Source organism: Paroedura picta, chromosome 7 (genome assembly GCF_049243985.1).
Source record: "Paroedura picta isolate Pp20150507F chromosome 7, Ppicta_v3.0, whole genome shotgun sequence".
NCBI classification, from domain to species: Eukaryota; Metazoa; Chordata; class Lepidosauria; order Squamata; family Gekkonidae; genus Paroedura; species Paroedura picta.
In genome coordinates, this window is record NC_135375.1 from 45,739,460 (window position 1) to 45,764,078 (window position 24,619).

Consider the following 24,619-nt stretch of genomic DNA (forward strand, 5'->3'; position numbering starts at 1 on the left):
AAATTGCAGAGGTGTTGCAATTGCTATGTCAAAGCACAGCACTCACAACTCTGCTGGGAGCAAATTAACTTGATCTCTGAAGAATCTAAAATGTTGCCACAGGCAAAGACCGTTTTTGCATTTGCAATATCATTCAGCATTTTTAAAGTCGACTTTTTCATCCGCTTCTGCACTAAAATTTGCTACTTCAGGTGCAGTCCTAAATGGCTGCCTCACTTGCCCAGCAGCAAAGGAATTCCCAGAAAACTGGACTTCATCTTTTTGGGCTGCCTGATGCAGAAATGCATGCAATCAGGTTTTTTTTCTCCAGGCCCACCATTTTGGGAACACCCCTTTCCTCGTCACCATCCATGCTCTCTCTCCCTCCATTCTGAAAAATCTGCCTTAAAAATGGGTCTTTTATGTTACAACCCTGTTTCTAAGGGTTTTTTTCTTTAAGCAGTCTTACACAGCAATGTCATGATGTGAGATTGTTATAACCCAAATTACATTGAGGACACTTTGGGGGGAAGGGGGAGAGGAAATCAAGGGCACAGAATGGTGGGACAAAGAGGTGAAAACAAAAGTGCAAGCAGGCAAGCAGGCAAGCAGGCAAAAAACAAAACACCATTTTTGGAAAAGGGGAAGGGAGCAAAGCATGATGGGAGGCTGTCTCCATTGGAGTCAGTGCTGGAAGTATATCATGAATTTCAGGCTGGGGAATGAGGGGAGGAAAGACCAAATGTGGAAAGGCTAGAGACAACTTGCAGCATCCAAAGGAAATCCAAAGTGAGGGTAAAACAAGGTATGTCTCCTAATGTGGAAATGGTCTTAAGTTTGCCAGGGGAAATAGAGCTATTTCATCAGGATCCAGAAGCAGAGAAGGCAGTTTCATTTTACTTCTCACCATTCACGTTTCTTTTGTGGACCTAGCTCTGCTTTATAGCTGTGAGCAGATCTATATTTCAGTATGGGATCTGCCACTGCAATGTCTAATTAAGGCATCCGTGAGCAAAACCAACAGAACAGAGGTGTTAGGAAGTCGGGCAAGAAGGGATTTTGATATGTTGGAATGTTTTCATGCAGCAGCATTCAGATTTACCACAGCCTTCACATTCCTCATTCCATGGGAAGCCGATATAATGAAATCCACCTTAGAAATGTTGTTGCATTTTCTAGGCTTAATAGACCTTATTAAATATGGGCTGCTTGGAGTCTCGGAAGCAGAGTTTCCAAAATGACAGCTGCTTGATAGTATACTTTTGTAATGGATGTATTTACATCTATATTCACTTGATAGCTATGCTGCTCAGTTCTACAGAGCTCACAGTTGTACACAGTCAGACAATATGCATATTCTGCTGGTAAAAAAAAAATAAAAAGGAAGGAGCATTTCCCTGTGGCAGCCAAAAAAATCTATGTGATAAATCATGGGATCTGCAAGTATGGGATCTCCATGTGGCAGAGGGACGGTAGTAAGGGAGGCAATTAGGCAAGACTGAGTAAAAAAGCTGACTGGATCTAAACAGTTATTTTGCTTAGCTGCAAAAAAAATATCACCACCGCTGTTTCTGTTTCGCAGCAACTGGAGAGCCTAAATACCCCTAATGATGTCTGTGTCTGAATACAGAGGATGGCAGAAGAAATTAAACGAGGCCAAATGAAAGTTGGGACATGCCGCATTGGCTGGGACTTTAAGTGAATCTGATTCCCATGGATGGTACAGCAGCCTTCCATATGGATTTCCCCATTAGTTATTTTTTTTACAGAGCTGCACTATCTTTCTAAGGTAACTAAATGAAAAAGAAGCTGACCAAGGAGTTCCCCCCCCCCCCACACACACATGCAATTCCCCTTTGCCTTTGCCTTCCTTAGGAGTAGCATAAGGTGTGCAAAAATTGCCCATTTGGTATTTCTCAAAGCAGCATGCCTTATTAGTCTCAACTTTCAAAAGTGACCTCAGCTTAACAGGTGGTCCCCAAGGACAACATAAAGCAGCAGGGCCTGCAGCAATATAGGCACCCGGCTGATTCATCACTATTTGCTTTCTGCTGGTGGCTACGTGGCAAAACTGCACTGCAGCTCTTCCCAGATTCTAAGTTACTTCTTCTTCTTTTTTCATACCCGAAAGATATGATTAACACGCTGGGTAGGAATAGAGAGAAAATTGTGGCATTGCTAGCAATCCCTGTCAATTATGACAGTCCTGCTTGTTTAATATATTGATTACAGAGGCATCAGCTAGAGCTGCACAGCAACATCAAAGTCATTTCTGGCCTTACATTGTATAGCCCTTTTACACATGCCAAAATGTCTTTTTTTCTCCCTACTAGTTTAATGGATTGTGTTTCATGAGCCAACATAGCAGTAATTATAAGGCCGCCTACGCACTAAAGACATCGAAAAGGGTTATTTTGTGCCAAATTAACTGTGATTGACTCAAAATCATGTAAACAGGGCACTGGATGGGCCACACGTTAATAACAGTAAGCCATAAAACATTTTCTGATGGAATGAAATTAAAAAATCCCCTACAATTAGCAAATAATAAATCAAATAACATTAAACTCTCATTCACATCCCAGTTGGAATGATGCTGGAGGAGAATCAGATTCTATTCCCCTTCAACCCACGTTGCAGGCATTTCTGCTGCAAAGCCAGCAGAGTGACTCTGAGGTTGTCACAAAAGTGAAGAAGGGTCCTAACACCAACAAATATCTGCTGTGAATGTTTTGCTAATTATAGAGTAGAAGCATATTTACGTATCCTGGGAGGCCAGCAAGCACACATATCAAAAGGACGCTGAATCCTGATACGTGCCATTACCATGTTGTAATGAGTCCTGATACATGCCATACTGTATTGTCCAAACAGGGTTACCAATGTGTTTTGTATGTGTGCACAAATTCACATGAATTAGAACTGTGGGGAAACAATGATTGGATTATATGTACTGAAACTGTAAGAACATGCAAATTACATGCAGTGCTAGAGCATTTAAGTTTGGGACTCACCTAGAACTTGACACAGCTTTGTTCTCAAGATAAAGGACATCATATTATGGGAAATGAAAAGAGAGGGAAGAAGGTGTCTGCCTTCTTTCAGTGTAATAACTCTGTAATAACTCGAAGTGATGGCACAGAATTGCTACCCAGTCTCTAGATGTTAATAGGTGTTACCCTAAATGCTCTAAATGTGGGGGGAATCAGCAGAGCAAAAAGGGGAGGAACTAGTGAAGACTGTTTTGCCACTGTTTACAAGGTGATTGAACCCTTTTAATAACCCAAGGTAGACAACAAATATTAAAAGACTTTAGTATATTAAAAATAAAGAATGTGGTTTTATTAAAGAAATAAACACAAGATAAATAATAGACTGTATGCAATTACACTAACACATGTATGCAGAAGAAATGGCTAGGTTTCAGGGAAACCATTCTGGATATGGGGAGCATATATAGAAGGAGCAGAGCAATGCGAACAAGCCAGCATTTGAGTTGGGTTTCTGGCAGGATCCTAGATTATCAGAGAGGCAAATTGGGGGAGTCCAAGTGAAGGGATTTGATACCCTTTTCCTAGCCAGGTACATGGTAAAAAGTCAAGTAGGCTAAAGTGGGCTTTAGACAAAATGTGTGATTGCCTTCTGATTGGTATGACAAAAAGATCTGAGTGCTCTAGTATGGCACAGATAAAAGAGGGATGTTTGGGGAAGAATGGGAAACTTCAAGAAAACTCTGTACCTGGGTTGAAATTCTAATATCTAGTTGATGAGAGTAATAAAACTCCTGGCAATCTGGCATGATGGTGGGGACAGAAACGGTGTTCTTGGGGTGAACAAAGTATTTATGAGGTTCTGCTGATTACCACTTTAGGAGAACAATGGTTAGCATGGGGAGGGATATCAGGAAGGAGGATGTTCTTTGTCTTGATTGAAGATACATTATGTGCTTCCTAGCCAGTGCAAGGATGCAGTAAGGTCAGTTGGTCATGATATGTCCACTGTTACTGTCTTTAGAGTGCATTGTGCTATTGGCTTGACTTGTTTTTGCCTAAGCCAAAGTGGAAACCAGAAGTGACTAGACTGTAGTGGCTCAAGGATGCCACTCTAGTCCATGGTGAGGTCTGTTGCCATGGATAGCATAGGGATAAGCAGAAGATCAATGGAGGATAAGGGGAATAGGCATATATCTGGCTCCCAGTGAAAAGCCCTCAGAAAGCAAACTCAACCAAACCATCAACTTCTACTCCACTGTTATAGGCCTTCTATGACTGTGGATGGAGGTAATTTAAAGATTGTCTTGCAGCCTTCCATTTAAGAGTTTCCTTTCAACCCTGCTCTCTGTTCCCCTGTATTCTGAAGTACATAGAAATTCTTGGGAATACCTCCCCCTTGAGACTCTGCTGGCCTACTCTAATGTTATTTAGGCTCTGTCAAAACATTTCTCATTACCGTGGGTTTTAATTTAATTTTTTAATTTAATTTTTTTTAAATATACATTTGGTTGCCTATTCTACAGCTAGGATCAGAAATTATCCCCCAAGGGTTTTGACTTTCTTGGGACTACCTCTATTTGAGCACCCATCAAGACAAGAAATATCTCTTTGCTGCACTTCTTTTTTTGGATTATTTACTTCTCAGAGCCTTGTACCCAGTTTTGGTATTTTGGCTTCTCTTTAGACCACTACCAATAAGTTTCTATAGACATCTGCCTCCCACTTACCTCTTGGTTTTCTTTTTTTCCCTCTTGAGTGGGAAAAAAAGGTTGTTTTACTTCTCTTTGTCTGTTTCAAACTCAAACTGCAGATACCTTTTCTACATACATATACACACCCAATGTATGTGTGTGTATATGTATGTGTGACAGTCTCAAACTCTGATGAATCCTTAAACATAATAATGAAATGAACAGGATGCCAACTTCTGTCAATTTATTTCTAATGAAACGTCTACTACTACTTTAAAAAAATCCTATTAACATTCTTTCATTATAAGCCCTGGCCCCAGTACTTGAACAGCAGTCTCACAATAACATGTTCATTAAGTACAAGAGAGATTAGGGGCAACAGGTTTACTTTACTATTGACTAATGTGCATTCTGTTTTATGGATACCAATATTTCTCTGCACAGATCAGATATAAATGTATTTGGAAAACAACAAAAAATGCTGTAAATTACACACATGCAAACACCTTTATCTAATCTGGGTTCAATAAACACATTTTTTCCCAGTACATCAGTAACCTGAAGCTATGAATGTTATTTAGAAGTAAAGTGAGTAACTTTTTGTTATTGGGGACTTTTTCTTTATCAATTAGTAATCTCTTGAAATGTACATTTAAATGCTGAAATTTATGTTCCATTACTGCACCATTGCTATATTTTATTTTAGTATTTTTCTGTTTTTCACAAGCAGAAGCTACATTTTATATACAATTAACGTAATGCTCATGGCAACCAAAAATTACATTTGTGAGTTTTGCTGCAAATAGCAATTCTGAATAAAGTCTAGGAAGACAATTTTGGCTTACAAAGACAGGACTCCTAACAATAAAAAATATAGTGAGTGGCAGTCACAGCATATCGTTACATGGAACCTCATACTGAGAAATTTAGGTCTAGTTCACACATTAAAAAAATATTTCATGACTCTCTTATGTGTTAAATCTGCTCAGGGAACTGTAATATGTGAATGAAATCCCCATGGATTATATGAATGCATCCCTGGGATTGCAATAGTGCATCAGAATTTTTTTTCCATTTCGTTTCATTAATTTGACAGTGCAGACAGCATATTCTTTAAACCCTGAGAATAGTTTCATATGACAGCTGTGTTAGTCAGCAGTAGAACAGCTAGAGACCAACAAAATTTTAGGGGAGTGTGTTTGTTGGTCATGAAAATTTTGTTGATCCCTAAGGTGCTGCTGGTCTTGAATCTAGCTATTAAACAGAGAACTGATTCAACCATTTCTGTTCTGATAAAGTGCAGTCCTAAGAACATACAAAGAGCTCTGCCAGATCAGACTCATGGTACATTTAATCTAGTCTCATACAGTGGTCAACTAGTTCCTCTGGAGTTCCAGCAACAGGGCACAGAGAACAAAACCATCCTCTGATGTTGCTTCCTCATACTGGCATTCAAAGGCTGACTGCCTCTGAAAGTGGAGGTTCTTTTTACTCACCATGGCTAGTAGCCACTGACAGACCTATCCCATATGAATCTGTCTAATCCCCTGTGGCCATTGCTACATTCTCTCACTAGCCTATTGTTGTATCTATGGGTTCAAGGAATCCAGGACCACTAGACGCTCAATCAGCTCTTTATTAGGATCTCAGCATGGTGGTACAAGACACAAAACTGAACAGAGAGACCCCTCAAAAACCCAACACACACACATGGATCTTCCCACCAGTGACCATGCTATTGGTCACTTTCAAGTGACTGGATCCCGAGACGGGGAGCTGGCAGCACACTGGTCAATTACATTGCCTGCACTGATCCTACCATGGACCCAAGCTCAGTCCTCAGTAGAATTGTTAACAGAACCACATACATGACACCTAAAATACAGCGTAAAGGGGGGAGTTAATAGATTGATCTGGACAATACCACTCTCCATGTGGAAAACTTATATATCATGAAGATAGCATTTGTTGGAAGATGACACCTTAAGAACCAGTTCAAATAGGCAAATGCAAATATAGTATAATTTGTCTCATTTAGTCTTCTTCAAAATCTGTGCAGACTGAACCATATATCCTTTCTATACATTTGAATCAATTTTCATAATGAGATCATGACTTGCAAAAAGCTGCAGAATGAAAGAGTCAGTTTCTAAGTTACTAGAACAGACTAACTTCTACATTGAGAGGCCTCTATATAATTACAACATAAGATAGGTTAATTAGAACGGGGCCTTATGGCTACAGAATAATTTAATACAATGATTATTGTATTAACCTGTTGATGTGACTTTCAGTATGATTCATTTATGATCAGGGACCACACACAGTTTAAGAAGTTCCTGTTTTTTCTAGGGGGGCGGGTGCAGGATGAAACTTATAAATAGTGAATGGATGGCAGATGGAAAGGAGTGATAGTTATAAGAAAAAATGATTTTTCCAAAGTGTCAAGTATGTGTGTGTATGTGTATGTGCACGCTCATGTGTGTGGTGGTAAAGAAGGTGAATGCAGTCTTGGGTTGTATCAACAGGGATATCACATCAAAATCACAAGATGACATTGTCCTGCCTTACACCTCATTGGTCAGAGCGCACCTGGAATACTGTGTGCAATTCTGGTGGCCCCACTTTAAAAAGAATGTGGACAAAATTGAAAAGTGCAGAGGAGAGAAATAAGGATGATGGTTGGGGACCAAGCTCTGAGGAAATGGTGAGAGACTTGGGAAGGTTCACCCTGGAGAAGAAGAGGTTGGCAGGATTGCTCTCTCTAAGTATATGAAAGATACTTGGAGGAGGGAAGGGAGAGGTTCCTGCTGGCATCAGAGGAAAGGATCCACAGTAATGGCTTTCAAAGACATGAGGAATGGTAATGGTTATATATCAGGGGCGGGGGGAATTCACAGAGTAGTTCAGCTGTGGAATAGACTCCCCCTCACTAGCAGTCTTTAGACAGTGGCTGGACAGATGTTTACGAAGAATGATTTTTAGGCTGATCCAGTATTGAGCAGGGGGTTGGACTAGATGGCTTGTATGACTCCTTCCATTTCTATGGTTCTGTACATTTTCAAAAGGAGAGCAATTTTCAGGGATTTTTTTTCTACTTGTTATTCATAGTTTTATGATTTCTCAGCTACGTCTTTTAAAAAAAAAATACAGAGCTTGGCTCTCCTCATCTCCAACAGTATGCAGACTTAGTTGTATACTCATGTTTCAGAAATCAAGCTGTAAAACCATTTGCCAATCACATCCTTTATTATTATGCTATTACTATAAAGTATAAAGCACTTTCCATCACAATACTTGAAATATATTACATGAATCTAAAATACATTACAAATATTCCCAAGCTGAAAATATGTGTGTTTAGGATGATTTCAACTGATACTTTCATTTGCCTATTGTACTCAGGTATGCAAAAACTATAGATTTTCCTATTGTTAGGGGTTTTAATATTCAAAATGGCTTGCTTGATGTCTTCCTGAGCTATTTTTCCAAAAAATGTAAATTTAGATTATTCCTTTATTCTGCCATGATATTTTAACCTGTTTAAGATGTACTTTAGAAAAGTAATTAACACGTTTCTTTCCATGGGCTGGTATTGTCCTGTGTTTCACTGTACAATTCTATGCAGAGTTCTAGCTGTCAAAGTCTATTGAAAAATTTAGAAGATTTGTAGTTTTTGTTTTCTGTCCATTTGCAAACAAGAAGAATCTTAATTTACTCTTTGACAACTAGCATGTCCCTCATGGACTGCAAGCAATCCAAAATACAGTGGCACAGGTTATTTAACCTTCAAGGCCATCTGTGGCCTGGGTCCCATGTAGCTGAGGGACTGCCTGGCTGACTATGCTCCTCGTAGAGCTTTGTGCTTCCTGGCCCTCAAGAAGTACATTTGGCCTTAACCAGGCCAGGACCTTTTTCAGTCCTGGCCCCAATCTTGTAGAATGACCTCTTCAGGAGACTTCATAGTTATAAAGAGCTTGCAAACCAGAGCTCTTCCACCAGGCATTTGGTTTGGGTCAATGAATTACAGAATAACATCAAGTTGGCCCCCTCCTACAAGAGCCCATAACAGCTCTCCCCCTGGAATAGGAGTAGCAACTGCAAGGAGGCTCATACCAGTGACGGAATCCTATGCCTCATATATTTTTAATTGCTTTAACTGTTTAATGTTTTATGTTGCAAACCTCCGCAAGCCTAGGAGAGGCAGTCATATAAATCCAAATGTGAATAAATAAATAAATAATAAAACAATCCTTTTCTTCTTTTTTATCTAGGTGCAAGTGAAAATGATTGTAAACTGATTTCCTTCTCCTATCCTGAGTGGATATTTGCATCCCATCCTTTTATCCTGTTTTAGGAAACAAAAACAGTTTTAAAGCACTGAAAACATTTCCATGATCCAATCAATTTGGTTTTAATTAGTAGTTACAACTGTTGCTGGTATGGGTCACCTTCTCCAGGCTTCAATGGATAGGGTGAGGAAATGTGCTCTCTGAAAGACAGCTGCTAGAGTTAGCAACCTCCAGAAGTGCCCCACAAATTTCCTGGAATTACCAGTGATCTCCAAACTACATAGATCAGTTCCCCTGGAGAAAAAAAAAATTACTGCCTTGGAGAGTGGATTGCATGGCATTATACCCCAACAAAATCCCTCTCCTCCTCAAACACCTTCTCCAGACTCCACCCCAAATATCCAGGAAATACCCAACTCACAGTTGGCAACCTTAACTAATGCTCATTCAGAAAACAATAGTTCACCATTTAGGGTCTTGTGACCTAATAATAGAATATTCAGTCAACATTTGGTTAAGCAATACTGCTAAAGAACACAATAAGATGTTTGGAAGGAACTCACAAAAATGCAAATAATAGGGGACTAATGGCACACAGTCACAAAAGGAAAAAAAAAGTAAAGGAGCATATGAGAAAACAGACAATGATTTTTTCTTTTGCATCCCTGGCTCGCCTTATTCTTAAACTAAAAAGGCAAAGAACAGGAGAAGAGGCAGTGTGATTTATTTGTCCTTTTTCTGCTAGTGATCAAAATTAATACATACAATCATATGTATGGATACATATATACCCATAAAAAAACTAATTGGGAAATGCAGTTCTTCTACTGAATACACAGCATGATAAGGACATGTATCTATAGAGAGAGCAGCAAACGTTAACAAAATAATCAATGGAAGGGATCAATTATACCTTTAATTACAAATTCAATGTTGCCTTCCATCTAGGTAATCTGTGAGTAAACAAATACTACACATTTCAGGGGAGAAGAAAAGGGAATACGGTAAGAAAGACTGTCCTCTAGCTTCTGGAAGTGGAAGAAATGGCAGCATTGCACTGGTATGTGCTTGGTAAAGTTTTTCAGTGTGGACCACTCAGGAGCAAAACCAGGTTAAGGAAAATTCAACATTTGGTGTCAGGAGAAGGCAAGGAATTATGTATCTTACTAGAAGAAAAGCCTGTTGTATAAAAAAAATACAGTGGCTTCTAACGTCTACACAAACCGGACAGCCCCAGTGACACCTCACCAGGCTGCGGCGAGGCTGGTCAGGACGAGGGCAAACTCTGGCTAGCGCTATCAATCAGGGAGGTGTGGGCAGTTTATGGTGGCCCATCCCCTACCTGATTGGTGTTCTGGGGTGAGTGACTCCCCAGGGGCCCAATCAAGGAGGCAATGAGTTCCAACTCCTCCCACCATCCCTCTCTGGCTTTATTTATAGTACAGAATATGTTCTTTTAAACTAGCAAGAAAGCCCATTGCAACCAGGAATGCAATGGGTGCTAGGACCCAGGGGACACCGGAAGGTGCAGATCTCTCTCTCTCTCTCTCTCTCTCCCTCCCTCCCTCCCTCCCTCCCTCCCTCACAGCAGGAGCCATAGCAGGTAATCAGGGGTTGCTTGTGGTTTGGCAGGGCTCTCTGTGCCTCAGGTGTCTGGGAGCAAAGTGGCCAGCATCCAGTGAAGGAGGGAGGGAGCTGTAGGGGCAGGGCCCTATTCCAACTTGGACACCTTGGACTCGTTCCACCCCCCCAGGCTGTTTCACAAATTATAAGAGGAATAATGGATAAGGATATCAATATCCCATCTTATTTCCCTAGGCTCAAGGCAGCTAACAATGCGACAATGAGTTGCAAGGATATAAGCAGCAAGAAACGACCAGTCAAAAGGCACGTGAATATAGATGACAAACAAGAAGTCTAGCTGTGACAAGTGGGTCTGTGAGGGACAGCTTTGCTCTGCAGAGTAAAGGTAATTGAGAAACATAATTTATCACTTCGGAATGTCAAATAACGACCAATGCTTTTGAATTCTACCTTTAAAATATTATTTTAATGTTATGCCAAAATTTTCCTGACACAGGACTGATTTTTTTGTCTTCAGATAATTTTTCTTTATTTGCAACCACAAGAATGGAATCACCTCTAACTGTTCTAACCAGCTGTTCTTTTTAACTGGTTGCTTTTAAAATCTTTATTAACTGTACACTTATTTTAAAATACATTTTCCATTTGGTAATTTAATAACTTATTTTTATGGGACTCGGCTCTTACAATTATGAATTATATTACAGATCCCCATGAAGAACTATGCAAAACATATGAAGATTTAAAAAAAAATTGGACAATAAATATTCTTCATTGCAACCCCAACTTTATATCTAGATTTTAATGCAAAAAAAAGTACAGGTCCCCAACCTGTGCTCTTGAACTGGAAAGCATGCTCATGCTATCTTTTGTGCAAAACAAAATACATAGTAATACATGGAACAGCCCACAGTATCAGAAATGTTAAGCTACAAAGTAGGGTTTTATGAACAGAAGGGAGGAGACTCCAAGTGGTCTGGCCACCATTGAAGGCCATTTCAAATCACTCCACATGGAAGCTCTTATCACGTACTAAGCTGTTCTGTGCATAATGGTTCACATACAATTGCAGCAATTTTCTTCATACCGGAAGAAAATCTGAAAGAAGAGATTTGTGCTTATGTGGAGAAAATTATCTGAACCATGTGCTAAGCTGTAGCACACAAATGGTTTGCTACATGAAAACAGCAATCGTGCTGATTAATTTAAAGTGAAAACCATGTGGTGGCCATAATGTGTATCCTAGCCTCAACATGACTGAGAGTGTGAGAGTGAATGTACAATGAAGAGAAAGAAGAAAGGAAGGTGAGTTCAATGTCACAAAACATCCCAAAAGTGTTCAGCCAACAAAATCATTAGCAGTGAACTATAGTCACAGGAGGAAAGGCTTCTAGGCTTCAGGGCTTAAGATAAGAGAAGAAAGAAGGTGACAGATATACATGCTCGATTGACATAGACAAGGGATATGACATTTGCCTTGGACCCAAGAAATTAAATCCTGCTCTGAAAATCACCCCTCAGGTGATTGATCAAATGCTTTAATGACATCTTTGTTTTAAAGTTGCAGCACTAACTTTTGGCTGGCCCATTTTAAAAAAATAGATCTCCCTATTCCATGGATTCAATTGATAGGACAGTCCAGCAGCACAAGGATTTTTGTCTCACTGGTGGGGCTTGAGTGTTCCCCTGTATTTGCACACAAGTAGGTTGTAGAGACAAATGGTAAGAAAGGACATTGCTCATTCTCCTCTTCTAAAATGAATTTCTCAAGTTCTATTATTACTCAAATTGGAGGTCTCCTCAATTGTGTTACTACGGGATCTCTACTAATATATACAGGGATGTTCTCCCAGTCAGGTGTAAACTGGAAATGTTCTTTATTAGAGAAAGTTAAAGAGGTATAACCAAATACACAAAGCACATTAAAAACACACACAAGATTTTCTAATGAAAGCAAGGGGTGATGAGGGAAAGAGGCAATATTTACAATCACAATGTAGAAAGGGAAGTCCACAAATGCAGCAGTAAAGTGGCCAGCACTTCATGCATGAAGGTGGTGCATGTAAAGCACCTAGACTGGTGCTGGGTGTTCAGTTTTTACTAGGGGCCAATCCCGTTGCATTCAGGAATACAACGGGTGCTAGATTAGGGGGGTAGAGTGAAAGAACTCTGCAGACAGACTAACCCTCCTCCCAGGACCTGGAAAGGCTGCAGGCAGCTGTTATGGAACTCACCAGCAAGGGCAGCTCTCACATGGCTGGGATCTACAGCCTCCAAGCCTTAGAGGGAAGTGGAAGGAGAAGGGGATGGTCAGGGGTGGGGAACAGAAGGCAATTGGCTGGCCACTGGACAGATAGGCAAGCTGGTTTGAGGAGGCGGCACTCAGAGGGAGGACAGCCACCCTGAGTTGGTGTTAAGGCGCTTAAGCCATGAGATACACTCCTGAAAGGCCTTACCAGAAATATATAGTGGAACAGATAGGGGAAATGTTACTTCAGGCTATGTTGACATGCTATGACCTTAGGAGTCATGTGATGGATTTGTCTGAGTGAGGACAATGTTCCAGGAGAAACTTTAATGGATTCTTGTTAAATAAGATTTCTCTAACAGAATAGAACCAACCTTTTTAAATGTTTTGATGAGTCCTTGAGCATCAAGCTGTCAGGGTGTGGCAAGGTTTTAGGTGTTGCTAATTGAGGTCTGTGAGTGTGAGGGGAAGGAGAGATGGTGTAATTGACCAGATTGGTTACTAGTTTTCAGGGAACCTATTGTCCCATCTCTTTGGGATAGGGAGGAACCCATTAGTGAATCAGTCCCTGTCTTCCAACAGAATCTAAGCTAACTGTCCAGGTTTGCCCTGGGAATTAATGTCTGGCTGACATCCATGTTTCTGGATGGGTGCCTATAAACTACCCTCAGTGTGTGGGGGGTATGTGTGTGTCTGCTAACATAGTGAATTGTAGGGGTGTACCCCTCAAAATATTGATTTGAATTGAGGATTTGATCATATTTTATTTTTAAAAACTTTTGTTACTTTTTAAAACCAGAGAGACTGCTAGTCACATTATGGCATTAGCCTGATAGCTGTGTACATTGGTGCCAACAGGAAAAATGTTTTCAGGAATAAATCCCTGCTCAGCATGTGGCTGCAATAAAAAGGCAAACACTGTGCTGGGGATCATTAGTAAGAGAACTGAAAATCAGCCAGTATCATAATGCCCTTTTATAAATCTATGGTGTAGCCTCATTTGAAATTCTGCATACAATTCTGGTCACCATTTCTCAAAAAAGATACTATAGCATTGGAAATGGGGGCAAAAAGGGGTAACTAAAATGATTAAAAGGGTAGAACCCTTTCTCTATGAATAAAGGTTTAAGAGGTTAGGGCTCTTTAACTTGGAGGGATGACATGACAGAAGTTTAAGGGACTATGCAAGGTAAAGGAAGTACTTTTCTCCCTTTCTCTCAATACAAAAATTCATGAATACTCAATGAAATCGATGAGCAGTAGGTTTAGAACAGATAAAAGGAAGTCATTCTTCTCCCCAAGAGTCATTAACACATGGAATTCACTACTACAAGCATACAGAACTTCCAGAGGAGAGTATTTAAGCACATGGAGAAGAGGTCCACAAGGTATAGATAGAACACTATGTCTGGGGTAGTGATGCTCTGTATTCTCGGTGAAAATTGCCAGGAAAACCATCAAACTGGAAAAGTCCCACCTGCTTCTGAATATCAGAAATAATTCTGATTGGATTAGGGACCTTTTTGATCTTTCCAAATGCTTCTCATTAGTAAATTCCCAGCTGCACATCCCTAGTGAGTATGAACCAAAACTCTTCCTTATTCCCAGAGCACAAGAATTTTCCTGATTTGATTTTGCAATGGAATTTGATAGATAAAGTGCTTGTTGTCACCTTTTCATCACAGCTTGCTATTTTCTATTTAATATGCTGATTTTTTAATGAACTGCAGCTGCCTTAGTTTAGCTAATAAACGTTTCAAAGAAAGTGAATTTCATACACCCAAACAGCTGTATTTGAACTAACATTGGTACACTTTTGTTGCAGGCTGATTGTTAAGATGAACCCAGACAAAGACTATATGCTTTTTACATACTTAAACAGCACCAAAAAATCAGTCTGTAATGCACAAAGCATAGAACTGCATCCATCATTAATAATGTCTTAGAAATACTTACTCAGCCCATTTACAGCTTTCTCTTGACTGTCTCAGGGGCACCCAGTGTTTAATAGCTAGATCTGGGTGAGTAACTTGCTAGCTAAACTGAAGAGTCTTTACAATAAGATTCAACTGACCAGACAGGTACAATTATTCATTTTCCATGAGTAGCTGAAAAGTGATTGAGGGTATAATTGTGAATTTACCATTTTGGCACCATTAATGAGTAGGAAGTTTAGAATATGCTTTGTATGTAAAAAGTCCTATAGTGAATCACTGGTATGTTAAGATCATTGGGTAACAGGTATTGAGAAGGACCTTCTCCAAGGCCCTTTAGCCTATGTGGACTCATGGCCTTACTTGATATAAGGCAACTTTAGGTGTTCATATGTACAAACAGTGTTCCATACTCCAGATCCAACTTTGAATGTTTCCTACTATGTGTCAAGTAAAAGGCTTACAGGATCTTCACACCAGGATTGACTTATGCTAGGGGTATGTGTTGATGGAAACACTACATACATGGGGAGGCCATGGATTTGTGAGGTTCTCATGCTACATCCTTTGGGCAGAACACTCCAAAAGTACTTTCTTATGGCAAAACTGGAGTTTCCTGAGAGGAAAAAAAATCCTCAAGGAAACTTAAAGAGTAACATAATATGCTTGGACTACTAGTAAAGCCCGTTGTGTGCTGCAATGCAACGGGCGCTGGCTCATGATTTTATATGGGTTTTGTACCTTACTTGAAAGTTGGCAACCATAAGAGGAGGTCTCTCTATGTACAACAGCCCTGACCCAAGTCAGGTTCAAGCACACCTAAGAAGTGTGGAATTTCAGAACATGTGCCTACACCTTTCTGGCAACCATACTCCTTTCTACAATGTTCTCTTGACATGAAATAGGCCAAGGAGCCCTATGTGGCTGGCTGGATGGCTGAGGAGGCATTATACCCTTTGAGGCCCAACTTCCAAACCTCAAGGGATAATTCCTGGAGATTTCCTGGAATTATAATTCCTCTCCAGACTATAATGGTCAGCTCCCTAGACAGAAATGGCTTCTTTGGAGGGTGGACAGGGTTGTTGTACAGAAGAAACATTTGAGGCTTCCCACACAGGCTGTTGTGCAGATGAAACAGGAGGCAAAAGAGCCCCCACAGCACCATCCAGTTTCATCTACACAACAACTCTGCGTGGGAGGCCTCACACGTTTGGAGAGTGGGGGACAAGAAACATGCATAGCTTGGCTACATCTTCCCTCCAGCAGTGAGGCCACCACAGCAGTACTGTACATGAGAAGGGGATTTTCTGTGGCCTCTCTCTCAGCTAACTGTTAGGCAGAAGAGGAAAGTTTTCCCTCATAAATTACCCCTCAAAAGAAATGTACACATATGCCTACAGACTCCCCTGCATTGGTCTTGGGGGAGCCATGGCTGCCCCTCATTGTGACACAAAGACACATCCCTTACTTCAGTCAGTAGTTGTTAGAGGCTTCCTTCACAGCAGCCCTGAAGGGAAGGGGGAGTGCAGAATTCTGAGCAAGGACTGCCATTGGTCCTGAGCGGGGGAGGGGGGGTATTCCACCAATAAGAGGTTTTTGAACCTTCACCATGTTATCAGAAGTATTTTAGAATACGGTCAGAATTTTATAATTTATGATAAGTTCCGTAAAATTTCTCAGGACATTTCTTTCAGCCTTAAGTTGCCATTGAGATACGCTTAGAGAAACATGTGTGGGTGAATTTGGCATTTCCTCCTCAAGTGAAATATCAGGGGCATTTTGACAAGGAGGGAGAAAGTCAAAGAAGAGATTTAAATACTTTCTCAGGAAGTGGCCGGGTTTCCATATGGCTTGTCTTTTTCAGCAACTCATACACATTAACTGGAGTGAGACCGAAGATCCAGTGATGTAAGATGGCTAGCTAAAGTTTTTACTGTCTAGTGGGGGAGAAGTAAAATTCCCAGCACCATAAACACCACTGGCTTTCCCTCCTATTGACAAAATAAGGAGCCAGAGAGATGGGTTGCTTCAGCCCCTACCAAGAAGGACAATGCCACAGTAGGGGTTAATGCCAAGTGGTCCATTATTGAAATTCACAGTGTACTACCATGAATTATATAAACCTGTACGAGCATAGTAAATTACTGTGAGCATTATTTGTGCAATCTCAGCTTTGTGCAAAACTCAGTATTCATTGACAGAGAGTTCCACCATAATGAGAAGCAATAAAATACAGCACAGTTGCTGTTCCCCACACATAGACATCACACACAGCCCATTTCTACATCTGCCTACTTCCTCCTTGTTTTTTTGTAAATAGGGAAGGAACATCTGGTGCTAAGCCACTAACATAGCTCCGGGTGTAATGATATCAATTGTTTCTGCTCCCAAAGGGAAAAAAGTACTTTCAATCTGCTTTGAAATTTCTTGTTGTAAACCATTGAACTATTATATATATAGGTGGCTACTGGGAGGAATACCAAGTGATACCCGGACTACTTACTTTAGAAGTACTTACTTTACCTTCTGCCTTGATTAGTCATACATGCATACTCTTAGTGAAAGACTTCTTCTAAGTGTGTGTGTATGTGTGTGTGTGTAAAATAATGGAATTGGGGCTATTGGAATCCAATTTGATTCTGCATGACATATTTATATCTTGTAACCAGCACTTGTAAAGCAGCAGCTAAACTCTTGACAATTGACTCCAACACTGAGCCTGAGGACAAGAGAGTTATAAATAACATGTGTTTATAGATGATAATGCAAAGAAGCGAGAGGATGACATTTAACACAATGGAAACTTTTCAGACTGCAGACAGTGTGCTTCCCATGCTTTGACAGCATTTCTGTGATAGTCTTTAGGAGACAGGTCATTCCACAGAACCAGATAGTTGAAAAGTAGTATAATCATATTTAGTCCAGCAATGGCTAAACCCCAGACCATCTGGATACAGCTGCCTAACATGAATTTGGGAAATGCTAAGCACTTGCTGCCACAAGCAGAAAGCTGCCAAACATACAGCTACAGGTAATAGAAAGAGGAATTGTAGGGCCATGTCTACCAGTGGCATAGGATCTCAGCTGGGCTTCTGTTTTCCTTCCTGCAAAAGGTATTTAAACCTGGGTGTGGCCAGAGGTATGATCCTTGACTTGTACCCTATGGCCTGCATGAGCCAACCAATGGATTCTGCAGTACCCTAGTTGTACTGTATATTTTGTTTATTTGTCTAAATTACATATATATGTACATGACAAGTGCTGTAATCTGCTTAGAGTTTCCAGTATGGAGAAAAGTGGGATAGAAGTATTTAATTAACGGAATTATTCAAAAGTAATTCAAGTAATAACTAAAAAAGCAACATTTTTCTGACCTTTCTGTCAATTCTACTCTACTCTGCCTTTGAGAAATTCAGGGCAATATGTATGGTTTCCCTGACCCCCCTCCTTACATTTTATCCTTACATCCCACATTTTATCCTAGGTAAGCTTAGTTGAGAGTGACTGACTGGCTGAAGGTCACCTAGCAGGTTCAGTGGTTCTCAGAATGTTTGTGTTCTCAGAACCCTAACCACAATATCAACTAGCTGCTGGGAAGGGACAAAGCTTCTACTATGAGCCTGTACATTTAAAAAGCCTTTATGCCCAAGAACTCTGTCCATGCAATATCTTTTATTAAAGCCAATTTGATGACAGTTGCATGTGTAAGTTTACCAGAAATCTTTATCAGGACAGAAGTTACATAACGCATAGAAAGGATGCCTTTGGACACCCTGCTCTCCGATAGCATCAGCCACCATTTGGAAGTGGTTTATGGCACCAAAGAATGCCTGGAGTCTGTATGTATGTATGGTAATATCTGAATTTCTCTGTTCTAGGATGGGGACATAAACAAGTCCCTTGTCTCCAGAAAGACAACGTTCCTTCCTTAAACTTTCCATTTAAAAAATTGGATTTATGCCACTGGCTGGCAACCAGTAGAAGTTCGGGGGGGGGGGGGGCGGACAATAAAGGAGTGCTGTTGGGTGACAGTGTGACATCATTTAGGATATGGAAGGAAGGTCTTATTACCAAGGTTGACTATAAACAAATAACCAATGATTGTAGGGAGAGTGTCAGAAAAGCTGAAGCTCAATATGAGCTTAGGCTAGCAAGAAGTGCTAAACATTCAAAAAAGGCTTCTTTATTTATATTTCAAGGTGAAATAAGAGTAGGGACTCTGTAGAACCACTGCAAGGAGAAGAAAGTGAAATTATAACAGATGATGAAGAGAGGGCTGAACTGCTTAACTCCTATGTCTCCTCAGTCTTCTCTTGTGAGGGAAATAGTGCTTGATGTGGCAAAACATATTAAAACAGGGGGGGTGGGAATGGTGGCCTAGAATCACTGTAGGGGGAGTCTATAAACACCTAGATTTTAAAAAGGAAACAAAATCTTCTGGTCCAGATGAATTGCATCCAAGGGTAATAAAAGGACTTGTAGATGTCATCTTTGAACCTCTGTCCATTATTTTTGAAACTTCTTGGAGAACAGGCGAAGTGCCAGTTGATTGGAGGCAGGCAAATGTTGTCCCCATCTTCAAGAAAAGGAGGTTCTGAGTAACTATCGACCCATCAGCTTGACATCTGTAGCTGGCAAAATTTTGGAACAAATCATCAAACAGTTGGTCGTTGAGCAGCTAGAACAGTGATTTCTAAGACTCAGCACTGGATTTGCAAGAAAAAGTCATGTCAGACCAATCTTATCTCTTTTTTTGAGAAAGTGACTACCTTGCTGGATCAGGGCAATGTTGTGGAAATGGTTTATCGGGATAGATTCAAATAGGTAGCTATGTTGGTCTGAAGTAGCAGAACAAAATCAGAGTCCAGTAGCACTTTTAAGACCAACAAAGATTTATTCAAGGCTTGAGCTTTTGAGTGCAAGCACTCTTCCTCAGACTATGAACTACCATCATGACAATGGGAATTTAAAGCAAAAGTTAATTCTGTTAAATTAGTAAACTGTGTCACACATCCAAATACAGCCATATGATAATCCTTTGCCAAAACAGCCAATCAGTCCCCTTGAATTCATAGGTGAAATAAAACTGTCTATGTCAGTGATCATCGGCTCCCACCCCACCATTTGCTGCTGGCCCCATCTGTCTCCATCCAAGTGTGAAACATTCTGTAGGTGAAATGCTGTGCTGGCAACTATCTCATCTCAAGACCAGGGAATTAAACTCAAAATTCCATTACATATCATTAATGTAACCTTACAGTCACATTGTCCCAAATAAAAAAAATTGTGAGGATTGTGGATACATGAGTTAAACAAGGTTAGCATACATAGTGAGATAAAAAATCTATGTCCTTGTTGAGTCCAGCATATGTCATAGTTTTGAGTGTTGTAATAACTTGCATTTCTGCAATTGCCCTTTCTAGCCTGTTCTTGAAGTTCCTTTGCAATAAAACAGCTACTTTCAGGTCCTTATTGAATGTCCTGGAAGGTTCCAGGTAACTACCCAGACATTCAGTAAGGCTTACTTGGGAGGTGGTGGGTTCTCCATTTTTGGAAATTTTTTAACAGAGGCTGGGTAGCTATCTGATGGAGAGGCTGATTCTGTGAAGGTTCAAGGGGGTGGCAGGTTACAGTGGATGAGCAATAAGGTTGTGAGCATCCTGCATAGTACAGGGGCTTGGCATAGGTGATCCAGAAGGTCCCTTCCAACTCTTTGATTCTATGATTCTATTATTTCTGGAGAAAACACAAGTGATATAACCGTTCCTAGAATCACTGGACATTCTATGCTAAAACAATACAATTTCCAGTGATTCCTAGAGCAAAATGTTAACTTCTAGATGTTCCCCAAAGTGCCATCACGGCATCATCCAATAGTGAATTGTTAATACTATTTTTTCTTCTATTGGCTACAGGAGCAGCAGGAGGAAACAGTACCTGGGGGATCCCCAGGCCCCATTTGGGAAACTGGCAAGCCTTTACACGAAGCAGAATATATTGAGAAGCTGATCAGGGAAAGGGAACATAGGAAAGGTTATTATTATTATTAGTTTTATTACCTGCTGCTGTCGGTCAAGCCATCTCATGGTGGGTTACACAATATAATGTCCCACATAAAAATACTTCAAAACCCTTAATCCCCTATTAAAAACATAACATCCTGGTGGCAAAAACTATGTTCCTTCCTTCCAATCCAACAATCCCCCCCCCCCCGCCACTGTGCCTCAAGGGACAATCTATGGATGCTGGCTCTACTGCAGATGGTCTGTGATACTGTGTAAAGAAGTTTACTCTCAGCTCCCAGAAAAAGACAAGGAGGGGGGAATTGAGGAAGGGAAATACAGGACATAGAAGGCAAAATAAGAGAGGAGAATGCAAAGGGACAGCAACAAAGAAACCCCTGGTCTTGTGAATTAGCTCCATGATCCACCCCACAACCTGAACGAGTGTCACTGTTACTATGACAATCAGAAGGCCATGTGCTTTTGTATGACCAGATAGCACCCGTATTATCTTATCCAGATAGCTTAACAATGGCAGCATTCTTTCCATTCTCTCTTTTATAATGAATTATTTGTATTCTAGGTTAATGGCCTAATTATGGCTGTGGGTTGTTGTTGTTGGGGTTTTTTTTGGTACCTTAAAAATAGACTGAATCGATTTACTACTTAGTAAAACCATTCAATTTGTTTGTTTTCAATGAGAAGTAATGAGTTGATTTAAACTGGATTAATTCTCTTTGTATTTGGAATGTGCGATTAAGTCATAGTTACAGTTTAAAAATGGAAAAGTCAACCTGTTTGTAATCCTAGATACACAACATAATCACTTATTCAGGACTTTATAATCTGTCAAGCTATTAATCAGTAGATCTAAGTAATCAACATCATATATTATCTTTTACCTTAAATCACAGTTTTGGAAATGGCCACCATACTATGTAGAGATCATGATAAGAATGTGCTGAGAATGAAAGAACAAAAGAACCTAAAGCTTCTCCTAACAGGGCCATTTCTGGCAGTTACTAAATCACAGCTCACATTACCTTGTGAGCATTTGATGAGACTAGTTACATGGTTGCTCCTGTGCCTAGCTTTGCTGGAGCACAAAGAATTTTAGGCCACCAAACAGCAACTGATAACTGGACAGGAGAAAGTGCTTTCATTGTAGGAGATTGTGAGGCTTGCAATCTCTCAACATTTTGTGGTTGACTGTCCTTGCCCCAGACAGCCATTTTGTGATTGCACCCACTCCCCATTCTCAAAATTCCAAAAACTGTTGACAGTTTCAACAAGACTAAAGAAATGGTGCGTCAAATCTCTAAGATCAAGCCTAAGACTCAAGACCAGCCATTTATTTTTGTGAGAAGCAGGTCTCTGTTTTAGTCATCACTATGCAGATTCTGGGCCATGAAACATGTGGATATTACCTCCAGAATCAAAGCAAACAAGTGAGCAGATTGGATCATCTCAGTCTAAAAGCCACCTTAGTGCTGACTCATTTGGAATGGTTCAATAGACTGCACCTTAGCTCATTTTCAAAACACTGAGAAAGTTGACCTCGTAGCCTTAATTAGAAATTTGCCATTATAGTATCATCTTGTTTAACCTTGCTTGATTGGTTCTTGTCCATGAGCAAAGAGAGCATTTCTACCCTACCACACCATCTGCATAACCAAGCCAGTGGTGCTCTGGCATGATTAGCATATTAAATACTTTTTATACTTAGTGATACTTTAACAAACTTTCTTTGGGAAATGGATCATGCTGTGAATCTCTGACTTAATTAAAAACAATTAAGTTAGATAGTTTATCAAAATTGAGCTGAGTATCAGAGGTAAATCTAATGGCATCTAACACATAAAAGTTGTATTGTCGTTGGAGTGATTTTACTGAGTTTACAGCTGTCTTGGTCCACAAACAAAAGCCTATAGCACAATCCATGTGATACCTTTTATTAGGTTTTACATGTGTTTTGGGCTTTGCATTTGGACCTACATTGCTGTAAATCTAATTGTATGATACTTGAATTCAGCCAGTCACCACCCTGAGCTGTTCTGGGAGAGCAGTATACAAATTCTAATCATCATCATCATCATCATATGTACATTCCATCTAAAAGCAATTGCACATATCAAGAGTATGTGAACATGAAATACAATATGAGGTAATCAATATATCTAGTTCTTAGCATAGCAAAATCTGTGGACTCTTAAATCTGCAGACTTGATAGAACAGATCTTTCTACAAGCATAATAAAAGCTCTAGATTTCTATAAAAGTAAAATCTAAAAATTCACCCCCATAGTAGAAGCACCTTTAGCTTTAAGAAGCAAATGCCCACTGTCAGTGTTGCTAGATGAAGCCGTGGTTTCTGTCAGTAAAAGCCAGTGGGAGAGGCCAGATCCCTTTCCAAAATTGTTTTGGCCTTTGAAAATGACTTATTGTCAGGGCTAGGGCCAGGATTAACCATCAAACAACTTAATAACATGCAGGAGACAGGAAATAGTGTGGAGAAGGAAATACAGGGGGTAATTACAGGTAGCTGAGAGGACCGCTGTGGACCAGCTCCTAGCATTTTTGGAGGAAACTTCGGCCCTGGATCCATATCAGTCGGCTTCCAACCTGGCCATGGTGTGGAGACTGTACTGGTCGCCCTAAAGGATGATCTCTGATGCTAGCCAGATTGAAGTGAGTCAGCCATTCTACATTTCGGCTACAATTTATGTGGTCAATCATGAGCTTTTGGTCTGCCGCCTCACTGACACAGGGATAGGGGGAACAGCCCTTAAGTGGCTGACTTCCTTTCTTGAGAACAGATCGCAGAGGGTCACAGTAGAAGATAAGTTATCTGACCCCTTTGTTCTACCGTGTGGTGTACCACAGGACGAGGTACTCTCTCGTACTTCGTTTAACATCTACCCTTGTACATTGTTTAACCTCTTGCCCAGTTGGTCTGGAGTTATGGGCTGGGATGTCACCAGTATGTGGATGACACCCAGCTCTATCTCTAAAATGGAGGTCTTGTGGCTTGGTCGAAAGGGGCAGGAGCAGGAAGCACACCTTCCCTGCCTGGATGAGGTTCAACTGACATCAGCACCTCTGGCCAGGAATCTGGGAGTGATCTTCAATGCCTCACTTTCTATGAAGGCTCAGGTCACTAAGGTAGCTTGGATAGTGTTTTTCCATATGTGCCAGGCATGACTACTAGCAATCTACGTGTCCCCAGAGCACCTGGCCACCGTGATCCATGCAATGGTCACTTCCAGGTTAGTCTTCTGTAATGTACTCTACATGGGCCTACCCTTGTCCCAGACCCAGAAATTGCAACTGGTACAGAATACGGTTGTGCGGGTCCTCCTGGAGGGCCCAGCCTTTGCTGAGACAGCTACATTGGTTACCAGTTTGCTTCTGGATCAAGTTCAAGGTACTGTTTTTACCTTTAAGGCTATATGCAGCTCGGTCCCTACTTACTTGCGGGACTGCTTACCTCCTTATGCCCCCTGCAGGGCACTCCGCTCTGTGGGTATGAATATGTTGACGGTTCCGGGCCCCAGGAAGTATGCCTGGCCTCGACCAGGGCCAGGGCCTTTTCTGTCCTGGCCCCTACTTGGTAGACTGAGCTCCCAGAAGAGCTGCGAGCCCTGACAGAACTCTCTGGGCTCTGCAGGGCCTGCAATATGGAGCTCTTCTTTCAAGCATTTGGTTGAGGCCAGGTGGTGATCCTGGGGTATGAGATCTCCCTTGGTTTTTCTGGGCACAGTGTTAGACAACACCTGGAGCTGCTGGATGATCTACCCCATGAGTTTTCTCCATCACTGATCATATATTATAGTCTGGACCAACTTCAATGGCTCTGAGCCGTGGGAAAAGTTTCTTATTTTACCACCATGTTATAGA

The 24,619-nt window shown here is 40.7% G+C and overlaps 1 long non-coding RNA gene across 1 annotated transcript in view; it reads left to right on the forward strand.

Annotated features, from left to right (window-relative positions):
• The first annotated feature begins 663 nt into the window (after window positions 1–663).
• The window catches only part of LOC143841776 (uncharacterized), a 37,936-nt gene continuing 13,980 nt past the window's right edge, over window positions 664–24,619 (forward strand). The window contains exons 1-2 of the long non-coding RNA XR_013232819.1: window positions 664–784; window positions 10,774–10,924. This is a non-coding gene — a long non-coding RNA (uncharacterized LOC143841776). The remainder of the gene's footprint in view (window positions 785–10,773; window positions 10,925–24,619) is intronic.